At 32.9% G+C, this 13,978-nt stretch overlaps 1 long non-coding RNA gene across 2 annotated transcripts; it reads right to left on the bottom strand.

Annotated features, from left to right (window-relative positions):
* Positions 1-11,000: 11,000 nt before the first annotated feature.
* LOC130240280 (uncharacterized) lies at positions 11,001-11,562 on the bottom strand. Of its 2 annotated transcripts, none has more exons than XR_008838757.1 (4): positions 11,527-11,562; positions 11,391-11,444; positions 11,125-11,299; positions 11,001-11,028 (listed from the first exon to the last, which is right to left on the bottom strand). It is a non-coding gene; the product is annotated as an uncharacterized LOC130240280 (long non-coding RNA). The 2 variants fall into 2 exon arrangements; XR_008838756.1 differs by having other exon boundaries at positions 11,391-11,447; positions 11,527-11,559.
* Positions 11,563-13,978: the final 2,416 nt, after the last annotated feature.

Raw genomic sequence — 13,978 nt, forward strand, 5'->3', positions numbered from 1 at the left:
GTTACAATCTGCGAGTGGAGCCGGTTTCCTCAAGGGTATTAGGCAACCCTTGGTGATTGAGGAAACGATTCGGTTGAGGTGTCGAAACACGCTTGCTGCGCCACTCTCCCTAACCCGGAGATACGTGCGCTTTTTCAGCTTTGTCAGTTTAGTTCCCCATTTCTTTGGCGAACCCTGCAGAGTTCCTCCGAGGCCCCCAGCACCTGACTCAGCGGAGGAGTCAGGTGTTGGCCCGTTACGTTGTCGGCATGCCCGCTGGTCAGCCCGCATTCTGGGTATAGGTGCCTGCTATGTGTGATCCCCGCTGGCGATCCCATACGTTCACTCAGCCACGGTATAGTCCCCCCTTCTAGGGCAGGCTCGTGTCCTCCCTCCCCGCTAACCATCCTTATGCAAGGACTCCTCATCTCTGGGCTAGTCCATAGGTTGTCACCAGGTCTCCCCTCTGGGTAACAGGTGAGCTCCGCAGCGTCCTCCCTATCGGGACTGAACGCTTTCCCAACGTACTGTCGTATCAAAACCTATTTTACTGGGTTATTGCGACTCCCCGAAAAACATAACTGTTCTGAACAGGTAAGTGAGGGCCAGGGGACACGTTGGAAGACTGTGTCTCGGGGCGTTGTAGGTGCGCTCGCTCTACTGCGTGGCACACCCTTCGCCAGGGACGCAGTAAGGTTCTTTCGTTGTGGCGTTTTCCATAGATTTCCCCATAGTGGAAGTTTCCACATAGCATTGGAGTTCCCCATCCGAAGGGGAACGCTACGGTTACTAAAGTAACCCTTCGTTCCCCGAGGGGGGGAACGGAAATGCTATGTTCCTTCGCCACAACGATTGTCCCTTAGCTGTTGAGCGTGAAAGTCTCTTCAGCTAGAAAAGGATGTCGAGCATGGCACTGGCTGCGTCTTTATAGCATGACTGATTGTCATTGACGCCAGCTGTGCACGCTGACGCTGCCAACTCATTGGCATTTCATTGGCCCGTTTTTATACTCTTTCAGATGATTGGATTCTGACGAAATCCCCATAGTGGAAGTTTCCACATAGCATTTCCGTTCCCCCCCTCGGGGAACGAAGGGTTACTTTAGTAACCGTAACGTTCTCAATCTTACTATGACTGTCTTTGTTGGCTATGGTTTAACTTGGTGTTTAATCAGTTACAACATACTGCACAAGAACACTATATTCACCTTGTTAGTAAATAGCACCTGTAGTGGAGGGACGATTAACTCTTTGTGAGCAGAATAACACTTTACTTAGCACTTCACTAAAATCACCACAATGATATGATATGATGTATAGTATCTCTGTGGTTGATTTGTAATATCGATGAAGTGAATCCACATTTGGCTGAAGAAAGCAAACTCTGAGCAGCAGCAATACTAACATGTAATCTGCAATTGTTGTATATATTTGTGTGCATTTGACTTTTAAATCAACACATACTGAACATACTGTTTACACACAACTCGCATTACACATTTACATGATGTTAGAGTTTTTAAAGGTGCTGTAAGTTTTCACCTCTTCTAAAGCATAAAAATGCCATAATATGTTTGCATATATTTAAGAAACATGCAAAGTGAACATACTTGTTTATCTGAAAAACAATGTTAAAGTCAGATATTCTGCTTTTAATATGTGTGTTGTATGCCGGTGTAGCAGTCGATTCTGTCCCCTTCTGGAATTCCAGTTCCCCCTCTATGAAGTATGTGTGATAATAGCACACCCAAACATAACTGGATTTGCGGAAAGCAAAAAGGGACAAACGTGTTGGTAATGCTTTTATGTCTTGCAATGTCAAAGTAGCGTAATAAAATTAATCTTACACTTCCATTACGTATTTTCTGTGGCTCTTGTTTGTATTCTTACCTTTTTTTTTTATTTATAATTTTTTTTATTTATTTTTCTTTTATTTCTTTTACTTATATAGAGTTTATGCACCCTAGTTTAATATTGTGCGTAGGCCAACAGTTATGTTAGTCCTTTTCATTTTCAAGTTCAGAAAAAATATGTACTTTTACAACCACTGTGCTTTCCCAACCCAGTCTCACGGCAGTTCGTGAAATAGTCACGAAATTTAATCTATTGATTCGTGTTCATGGGCACAAATTTCCCTCTTTTTTCGTGTCAATGGGAAATCATTTTCGTGTCTCTAGCACGATTTATTTTGCCATAGGGTACCCGATGCTGCGCTTTTAAAAAAATATTTGTATTAAATATTATTATAACCACAGGGTACCAGACGCAGTATTACGATTATTATTATAGCCACAGGGTACCAGACGCAGTATTTTGATAATTATTATTATTGACACAGGGTACCAGACGCAGTATTATGATTATTATTATAGCCACAGGGTACCAGACGCAGTATTTTGATTATTATTATTATAGACACAGGGTACCAGACGCAGTATTTTGATTATTATTATAACCACTGGGTACCAGACGCAGTATTTTAATTATTATTGTTGACACAGGGTACCAGACGCAGTTTTTTTATTATTATTGACATAGTTTACCAGATGCAGTATTATGATTAATATTATTACAGCGACAGGGTACCAGACGCAGTTTTTTTATTATTATTATTATTGACAAAGTGTACCAGACGCAGTTTTTTTATTCATTTATATTTTATTTCATTTTTTCCATAGTATAGCAGACGCTGTATTGTTTATTTATTTTATTTTGCCACAGGGTATGCAGTATTTTATTTATTTATTTATTTATTCATTTATTCTATTGCCATGGGGTACCAGACGTTGTGTCTTTTCATAATTTATTATAATAATTGTTACTTTTCTTCAAGCACTATTTTCTATACCGACGCAGAAGGAATTCCATTGCTTTCAATGGGTTGCCTCAGGCGTCATATGGAGACGTTCAAAGCGTCGTATAATTACCAAAAGATGTCAACGCAATATTTTAAACCTGGTTTACGCCTATTATCGCAGTTTTTTTTTTTTTAAATATGTGATTTTTGTTTTGTTCATGAAAAGCGTCTGTAAAGAGGGTCGAGACAACTGTAAATGAGAATATACATCGGTCAACGTGACTTCTATTCAACAGTGAGTTTAACATCGCTCAGCTATTGGTCAAAATGCATCACCGGTGAGTTCACCGATGAGTTAAACTGTGCAGCAATACGTGGTAGGTTAATGCTACATAATGTATTTTTTATTTTTTATTGGAGATTAGTTGGTATTTATGTTGGTATTTATAAATGTGTTATCATTTACTTTATATTTAATGAGTGAAATTATATTCAATTGCCCAGTTTAGGGTAATTATGCCTAATAAAACTGATTAATTTGTTTGTTTGTTTTTACTTAAAAAATATTACATTTAAAGTACTAAGTTTTAAAAATATTTTTAGCTGATCTTTGTATTATTAAATTATTAATTGAAGTTGGGGTCATAGTACGTCGAGATCTATTTTTTTTTACAGTCTATGGTCGCTATCCCAAGGTTCATTGCGATCCCAAGGTCCACTTCGGTTTTCCACGCGGTAAGTAAAAAGTAAACAAATAAAGCTGATTTGTTGATTTAGATAAGGGGTTTGTTTAGAACTTTTATAAAAGCAGGGATGTTATCTCCTGATGCATTAAATGACTGCAGACTTGATATAAATAAAGCATGTACTGCAAACTAGCGATGTTATCTAATTACATCCAAGTTCATTTATTAAAAAATATATTTTCCCCACATATAGTCGTGCATAGCTCAGAACAATATAGTTATACATTTGAAGATGAGGAACAGTGTTACCAGATTGTTGTTTTTCACAATAGTAATCGTCCAAAATCTAAATAAATTATGCAATATGCAATAAATATTACCTCTAATAATACAACTGTATTCATAACTACATCAATATTAAAGCAAATCAAGTGTTTCTCTTAAGTTTAAAGGCTACATTGTAACTGCAATTATTTTTCATGTCTTAAAACAGACACACACACAAACACATTATATATAATCCCCCCCTTTGATTTTTTTTTCTTTTATGAATATTTCCCAAATTATGTTTAACAGAGCAAGGAAATTTTCACAGTATGTCTGACAATATTTTTTCTTCTGGAGAAAGTATTATTTGTTTTATTTCGGCCAGAATAAAATCAATTTTAATTTTTTAAAAACTATTTTCACCTCTTAGGGCTTAGTGGCCACATACATGGACAGCACATTTTAGCTGTTATGTCTAATGTTTTATATTTTGTTACAGACATACAGTGTCATACTGCAACTGTTTTGCAGCATATGAAATGTCCCAAACACTATTTTAACTGTCCAAAAAGGGCAAAAAAAATGTTTTTACTGATAGTCAAAGCATGTTCAAAAATATGTGTGTATGTGTTATTAATGCATTAAAAAAGGCAAGAAAAAAAACTGCTGCATGTGTTCAAGGCGGAGAATAAAGAGTTTTTCATTCTATTACACAAAGGTGACTTTATTGTGTTTTATATAAATTCGGACATTGCACATATATGGACATACTTTTCTCTAAGAGTACATCATTTCAAAAGATGGTACTTAGGTTTTATTCTAATCAGGTTCCAATAAGCCAAAATAAAAAAATAAAATAAAGAGAAATAAAAAATGCATGTAAAAAAAACAGCTTGGGCCTTAAGAGGTTAAGGTCAAAATTTTTAGCTCCTTTAAGCTATATTTTTTCGATAGTCTACAGAACAAACCATCATTATACAATAACTTGCCTAATTACCCTAACCTGCCTAGTTAACCTAGTTAAGCCTTTAAATGTCACTTGCAGCTGTATAGAAGTGTCTTGAAGAATATCTAGTCTAATATTATTTACTGTAATCATGACAGAGAGAAAATAAATCAGTTATTAGAGATGAGTTATTAAAACTATTATGATTAGAAATATGTTGAGAAAATCTGCTCTCCGTTAAACAGAAATTGGGATAAAAATAATCAGGGGGGCTAATAATTCTGACTTCAACTGTATATTTATATATATATATATATATATATATATATATATATATATATATATATATATATATATATATATATATATATATATATATACATATATATATGTGAGTGAGTGAGTGAGTGACTGAGTGAGTGACTGAGTGAGATAAGCCTGTTGAGAAAAGAAGGCTGGAAAATTGCAGGGCATGTAATTGATTATGCCTTATTTTATGCCTTCCAGTAGGTAAAAATGCAACTTTTCATTATTCAAAGCATAACATAAGCTCAAGTTTAAAATAAACTGATGTATTTCACACAATATCATACACTATTACTAGTATAATTTGGCCTTTAACAATTTATTTAATAAAAGAAGGAATCTATCATCTCTAAATTGTGGTAAAAAGACGCAACAAGCTGTCTTCTCAAATATTATGTTAGTCATGATGTTAATGGTAATACTCAAGGATTACCTTGCACCTTCTCAGAAATTTACCATTGATCATATGTATTACAAGAGGCAGGATTTTTTTAATGCAAGAAATGCTTTTTAAATCATAATCTTAAACAGATTAAGGCTAATTTTGGACTACACTTAAATTACATTACAATTGCTTAAAGCAGTACTGATGTATCTAGTAGTTTAGTGGGTTTAACTAATGTCACATCTGTTTTTATTCATTTCAGATGCAGAACCTTTAGACACTGGATTAATGTCCTGGATTAAGTCCAATGTATTTATTGGAAAACAGTAGCGAAATCTGCAAATAAGTGGGTTGCAGACATAATTACTCATCTGTCTTCCATACATGTAGCAAAAGAATGCAGAGGCCATATGAATTCGTCTTGACTAAGGGTAAGGTTTTTCAGAATTAATCATTATTTAAAATTATTGTATTTTCTTTGTTAATATGTGCAGATTTGAAAAGAATGTACTTTCTTTTAATAAAGAACTCTTCACAGCACTGCATCTGAACAGTCACAACCTCACAGAGCAGCACAACCACCTCACTCAGGATCAGTGTTATGGTGCCATTTTGAAGCTGGGACCTCATCTTGTGTACAGAAAAGGTAGAGTTGAAAATTCACTGGTTGTCTTGTATTGTGTGGCAAGTCATAGTTTTATTATTTGTTTAATTTCATTGCAACACTAAGTAGTCCATTCTGTGGCCAATATGATATATAGGGCATAAAATGGGACTGATGTGATCATTGTTTTGATTTCTAATTAAGTACTCTAGGCGCTACACACGTAGCTGAAGTTAGCAACATTGAGTAGGACATTTCTTTCAGTATACTCTTAAAGAGATGGTTCACCCAAAAATGAAATGAAAACTCTGTCATTAATGACTCATCCTTCATTTGTTCCAAATGTGTCTGAGTTGCTTTCTTTAGTTAAACACAAAAATATAGATTTTAAAGAAAGATGAAAATCTGTAAACATTGACTTCCATAGTATTTTTTTTACTCTTATGTATGTCAATGGTTCCAGGTTTTCAGCTTTCTTCAAAAAACTTCTTTCATGTTCCACACAAAGAAACTTGGAAGTTTTATAATAAAGGTTTACAACCACTTGAGGGAGAGTAAGTAGTGAACTATTCCTTTAACCAAATCTAGATATAGAAACTCATTACCTTAAACCCTTTACATTATATGCAAGATAAAACTTAACAGCCCTACTTGAATTAAAATGTTACTGTAAGTCCGATAAGATTGTAAATGTTGTAAGTTAATTCAAGTATGGCTGTTTAGTTTCACCTTGTATAAAAACACAAGTGGTTTAAGGCAACAGGTTTCTATGCAGTTTTCTAATAAAGTCAATTAGTTTGGGCTAAGACTGTAATGGGTTACAGTAATAGCAGTGAATCATGCAGCTATAACATAAATGTTTAGCCATGTAAAGTAATAATCTTGTCATAATTTAGCAATATTATTAGGGTGGAGCACTGTATTCTGTTGTAGTTTTCATATAATTGATGAGTGTGTTTTAAATAGCAAAAAGTGATCAGTACAGTCACTATCCTCATATCTGAGTCTGTAGGACTGTCAGATCTGCTTGGAATACATGAAAACATGCTGAAAATGTTGAACTTATTCAAGCAGTTAATTCAAAAGTGACAGATTTAATGACACTTTACATATATAAATTAATATCACTGAACTTTCTAAATGAAACCTAACAATCATCTTGATTCTTTGTTCTTTAATGATATTGTGCACTTCTGATACTTTACAGTGGCAAAACCTGGGATAACACATGGGAGCCTTCCAGGAATTCCAGACACTTTACACCCAAGTCTCCTCATGCCAACCGGTTTGCAATATGACAGTCTAGTTACCATAAACATCTGGACTCGCCAAGCACACATTGGTTCTCAGTGTTTTGTAAAAATGTTGCTGTTCTTCAGTAAGTACTTGAATATGTTTTTGAAAAGTGTTATAGCTTTTAGGTACTTTTGCTGTTAAGTTCAAAAAGTTGTCATTATAAACATTTTTGTATTTGTCATGAACTAGACTTGCTGTTGTGAAAGTTTGTTATAATGGCATTTCCAAAGGCATCATTTGAAAAGATTTTCTGCAGTGCAGTTTTACTTGAGCTTGACATACCAGATGTATGACATGAATAAATATCACAAAATAAATAAATATAATAATAATAATAATAATAATACAAAATATACATTTCCTTCAATTATAATTGTTTTAACCATTTTCATATATATGTATGTAATAAAATATTGCAATAAAACTGTTATAAAATTTATATTTTTGGTGTTTGCATGTTTGTGTGATCTTTTTTATTTATTTTTATTTTTTTGTGGTATTATAAATAAATTATAAATGTTTCATTAAAAATGTATTGTCTTTATTTGCATACTCATTTACAACACTATTTTTACTATTTAATGGGCACAATATTTGTCCTTGAAGTTTGACATATATTTATATTTGGATACCTACAGGATGCAGGGTCAATTTACAGGAAATGCTGAACTATTTTTGTTTTCAAACATGACATTTATTATTTTATTATTCATTTCAAATGTATGCCTATGATCTGGTTTTACTGTGATCATTTTGCATATCAGGTTACACCCACAAAGGAATCTCGCTGTAAATATACATTTGTATTTTAATAAGGCATAATATTTAATATGTAATATTAATATGAATTTTAATATTTAAATCCTTAATTTATAATCTACCTTCAACCGGATTACCAAATAGAGACAACAAGTGTGACGTAGATTGCGACGTTGTGATTGGACTAACTTTAAAGCCAAATTAAAAGATGCTTCGTGTTGCTAACTATGTTTTGCTAACTTTGCCACTTTACTAACAGTGTCCTTTATCAATGAGGTATCGCCATGTTTCAAATAGTTACCGATTAACCAAGATCGTAACCCTAAACCTAACCCTAATTACACATTTCAATGAACTACAATTTGCAGCGCCATGTTGTTCCCGTCCCATCTATAGAGTGACAAAGACTTGTGGGTAATGTAGTTTAAAATATTTTTGTAATAAAATGGAATAAATACGATCTTTAATGAACATAGGACTATCTATAAGGTCATTGTCCATATATTTATGACATATGTGAAAGCCAGGCATAAATTTGTTGTTTTACAATGAGTGTTTTTTTAAACAGCTTTTATTGACTTTCAGTATATATCTGAAAACTATGTCCAATATTATTTATTGAATATAGCATAAGTAAAAGTCTTGTGGTTTTCCCCTTATATATTCTAATTTGACTTCGAGTTAAAGACGTTTGAAATGTGAATAATTTTTTTCTTTTTCCATGGGGCTCTACACATCCCCTGGGAGTAGAAAGGCAGTAAAACCTATGTAGATGTATCATCTTCAACATGAACAAGACATTGTTATTGTCACATGTACAGTTGTGTTAAAAAATAAGCTGTACAACATGAGTATACTCTTAAATCACTAGTTATTAGCAATAGTGATCAATATTCATCACAAATTATATGAGTAATTGGTTAATTCACTGGTGTTCTGAATAATATGTGTGGATTTTATGACACTGGATTAATCATGGAAAAGAAGTTTCATTAATGGTCATCATGTGATGTTTAATTGTTTCTACTTTATTTGAAATATGGATAAGTTATATTAAATATGTAAATGTTTATAAATGTAACCTTTTAAAGACTTTTTGTATTTGTTTTGAAAAAACTCTTTATCTGAATATTTTTACTTTCTAAATCTTCAGCTTGTTTGTGTAACAGTATGTTTTGATGACAATGTATGAACTTATGTATTTAATCCAGGAAATAATGATTCCACATAATGTCTTTGTCCTGTATGGTCCCTATAATAATAATCTTTAAACAGTTTTCAGTTATTACAGCATACTACACTAAGATACTGACAAACGTGGCCTTTGTTATCTTTCTTCAGCCAAGGACTGAAGTCTAAAATAAAAATTTCCTCTTTAGCATACCATATTTATTTAAATTAGTATTACACCATGCAACTTACTGTGTCTTGTGGTGAAACTCAATCTGGAAAATTTTGTAGACACAGCATTTAATTATTGTTTTCATCATGGGTTAATTTGCTAATTATTTTCTTTATTAATCAAATGATTTGTAAGAATTGCTGCATTGTAAAAATCATGAAAATAGTAAGAAATGAGGTTACAATTACGAAAAGATATCTTTACAAATGCTGTGAATAGTTCAAACCTCCAAATGATTATAACACATAGCCATTAACCAACAAAATAAAAATGCAAACCTTCAGATGATCTAAACTAAAAGTAAAATAATTTTGTGCTGTACTTATATGTGAGTATAAGCTATTGAGATGGATTATGTCTACCAAAAAATCATATTTTATAGTTTTTCTGTTAGTTTTGAAAATGTTTCAATTGGCACCATTAGATTTTTTTTGCATTCAATAGAACATTGTACAAATAGTTTTTTTATTTTATTATTGTTATTTTAATTTTCAACAGAACAACAGTGGTACTGGTATCTTGTAACAATATGTACAGCAGTTTTTGTTGGACATTCTAACAAATGCATACAAATGCAACAAAGCAAAGACAAAAATAAAAGGAGATAAAACAAATTTAGAAAGACATATTGTCACCTTAGAGTTATAAGGTTCTATCTGACATGTTTGTCAAAATTGGGTTATTGACATATTCTTATTAAATGACAACTTATTAACTTTATGGGATGTTTTTTGTATGTTGTAAGTTGATTAAATTTTAAGACTTTTTATTTAAACAAATGTTACACACATACTGTTTGCTATGAAATGCAAAAACTTTGAAGCTCAATATCTCAAAATCATTCAGAACGCAGATAGAACCTTATAATTTCAAGGTGAAGAAATAGTCATGGAGTACCCTCAAGAAATATCCAGAAGGAGGACCAAATGCGCCAGAACACATCAGATCTTTGATGTAAATCATAGGTAAATTTTTCAAGTGGTAGAAGTCTGGTTGCCTGACTCAGCCACATATTGACTGGAGGTATCTGAGCAGTTGACCATAATAATAATAATAATAATAATAATAAAAAATTTTTGGCCAAGTATATGCAAAAATTCAATACACATTCTTCATCATAGAATTCATATTTTAAAAGCTCTTAATGTCAGTTAATGTATTTATTTTATTTTCATATAGAGTACCTCAAATCTATACATGTTGTAAGCAGTTAGGCGTTCAATAATGCTCCAAATTAACATCACTGATTGATTTAAGAGGCATGCATACATACTGTACATGTATATGTATTTGAAAAAAAAGAGACAACAATTTGGTTATAGATTATGAAATTCAGATTTTATTACATGCTTTAGATTCAGTGTTAAGGTCATCGTCGTCTTTCCTTACAGTAAAAGAAAATCTGTCAATGTCATACTCATCAGTTGGAGCTTTATTTAAAAAATGTATGTTCTCTGCTCCGGCCAAAACATGCAGGTACCTTGCAGGTCTCTAGCTTGCACCCTCCTGTCGTAGTTTTTTTTTCTCAGTTATTTTGTTGCTTTCTGAGAATGATGATCCACAGACCTTTTAACGCCTCTTCGTTTAGGCCACATGTCGTATCTTAAAAGAAGAACACAACCACATTAAAATGTATTAACATCCTTTGGACTGGGTAACCTTATGCTTATGTTTGTGCTAAATAATACAAATACATACTTTTCAGTAGCACACAAGCAGGACAGTTCTCTGAAGGAACCAGGATGAGTTGAAAGGTATTTGGTATTTATAATGGTTGGCCATCTCTGCCACAAGATTCCTCTGTTCTCTTGAAGAGTCCTTGCTAGCAGGATAATGTTGAACGCCCTTCTCGTTGTTGTTAGATCGACAGTGTCTGAAATGTATTCATAAGAAGAAAGTTGTATCACATGGATTATACATCAACTTTTAAAGAATCAAAACTGACAGAAGTCTAGTGTACATACCATGCTATAAGGCGAAGACATCCACATCACTTCTGTTTTTTGTTGTCTTTGCTTCTGCTAGTGAAAATACAAAACAATAATAGTAACACTTACAATTATTCATGACTATATGTAATATTAATAATAATTTCCTCACCGTCTGCCCACTTCTCTACATCATAAACCAAAGTCTTTCAATTGGTTTCCGGTCACTGCCAGTTTCATGGATTCTGTTTTGCAACTTGCATTGCAGAGCTGTTGTGGTCTAGTGATAAGAAATCAAAAATCATAATACTATTCAAATAGGTTACTGAACATCTAAAACAAACTCTACTGGATGTCTTTACCTTCTGATATCAACAGGTCAGTGAGATGGCCAAATAGTTGAACATCTGCTAATTCCAGCACATGACCATGAGAGTTACAGTGTGTCTGGTCACTGCAATCCAAGAGAGGAAACATTGCACTGTTCCAACCTCCTTCCCAACAGTTAAACCACGCCTATCCTGGTATGCCAATATTCTGGAAAGCAATAACAAAATTTTGGCATCAGTTTAAGACGCTCATATAGTTCACCAATCTCACATTAAAACTCATGTGCTTTGGCATGGAACACCAAAATGACTTAAAGAGGGCACTGGAACTTTGGACAGCTTTTTGCAACTCTTTGGAGGTAGTGTCATTAGTTAATATAGTCCACAAATCTTCCTGTCAAGAACAAGTACATGACAGTTTATATCTTCTAATCTAATTTTACTAGGTGAACATCAAAGAGCTGTTTTCTTGTTAATTTAGTTTCAACACATACAGTTTAAAGTACCTAGTACATCCTTCTAGTACATCCTTCTTGCTAATACTATCCACCTTGTATTGCACTCCCACTCAAGAATATCTAAGAAAAATGTCTGCTGAGATCTTGGCAGTCTATTAAAAATAATTATACCAACATCTTTTCCACCTACAATGGAAAGAATATAAAAATATTTTATGATATCAATTAATTACTTGCATGACCAAATCTGAGATAAAAAAGCCATCATTATGCCTTAGTTTAAATAAAACCAAAATTTCACTCTAGCCCACTGTCACCTAGGTCTACAGATACAGGGACTAATGGAAACAATGAAGTACACACCAACAGTCACTGGAGCAAGGCTCTCTCACAGTTGGGACGATTGGAGTTCCAATGAGCTGTAAAAGATTAAAACAACAGAAAATTAACATTAATAACATTTCAACCTATCCCAAGACTAGTAGACAAGCAGCATAAGCAGACTTCTAATTTCCTGGACTCCAATGTGGACAGCTGAATCAGTTTATGGTCTATAAGGTGTCATACAAATCAGACAAAACAAAATACTTTCTGGAAAATGAAAAAAAAGGTGGGCCACTAATCAACACATAGAACAAATTGTTTTAAACAGTTAAGCCACAATATTTTGTGAGCTTATACTGTAGTTTAATGTTTTTCATAAACAATAGAAAGAATAAAACGTATGCGTCTCTTTCCGTTAATACAATAGTAGTGGAAGAATAAATGCATGTAAATTTTATCTCATACAATCATATATGCCTAAACATTGCAGATATTTAATATACATGGAATGAAAAACTAACCCTTTATTGATTCCAGATTGGTATTGGCCTTCCTAACACAATGTGTCTCTTTCTCCACCATACCCTTGGTTCAGTTGTCTTTACTGGAGTTGCTTCCTGCAGATCACCAAGTTGTCATCAAGACTTGAGCTTATAATTGAAATCTTGATCAATCCGAGTATCAAGGTTCAAAAGTTGCTCTTGAAGTTCTGAATCACTCATTGTGATAGGCAGAAACAGACTGAAAGACACAAGGATTAAACAAACAAATACAAACGTGTTAACAGAGATAGAGAGAGGGACAAGTGCAATTTAACAATATAAACATGGGTTCTAAAAGTGCCTTTACCTTTTGCTTATTAGAAAATTGGGAAATTGGATTTAAAGTAATTCGAAGAACCTGAAAACAAAATATTCATATCTGAACACCTTATACTTAGAATTATTAGCCCCCTTCTGTTTATTTTTCCCCCAATTTCTGTTTAACAGAGAGAAAATTTTTTTCCAACACATTACTAAACATATTAATAACTCATTTCTAATAACTGATTTATTTTATCTTTGCCATGATGACAGTACATAATATTAGACTAGATATTTTTCAAGACAATTCTATACAGCTTAAAGTGACATTTAATGGCTTAACTAGGTTAATAGGCTAATAATTTTGACTTTAAAAAATTAGAAACTGCTTTTATTCTAGCCAGATAAAACATATAAGACATTCTTAAGAAGAAAAAATACTATCAGACATACTGTGAAAATTTCCTTGGTCTGTTAAACATAATATGGGAAATATTTAAATTAAATATAGAAATTAAAAGGGGGGCTAATAATTCTGACTTCAACTATATATATATATATATATATATATATATATATATATATATATATATATATATATATATATATATATATATATATATATGCAGAAAGAGACTGTATTTAATAATACAAAGATTAGTTTTGTGATCTAAAATGAATAAAATGCTCTCAGACAGGCAGAATTTAAG

The sequence above is a fragment of the Danio aesculapii genome, chromosome 14 (assembly GCF_903798145.1).
Source record: "Danio aesculapii chromosome 14, fDanAes4.1, whole genome shotgun sequence".
NCBI classification, from domain to species: domain Eukaryota; kingdom Metazoa; phylum Chordata; class Actinopteri; order Cypriniformes; family Danionidae; genus Danio; species Danio aesculapii.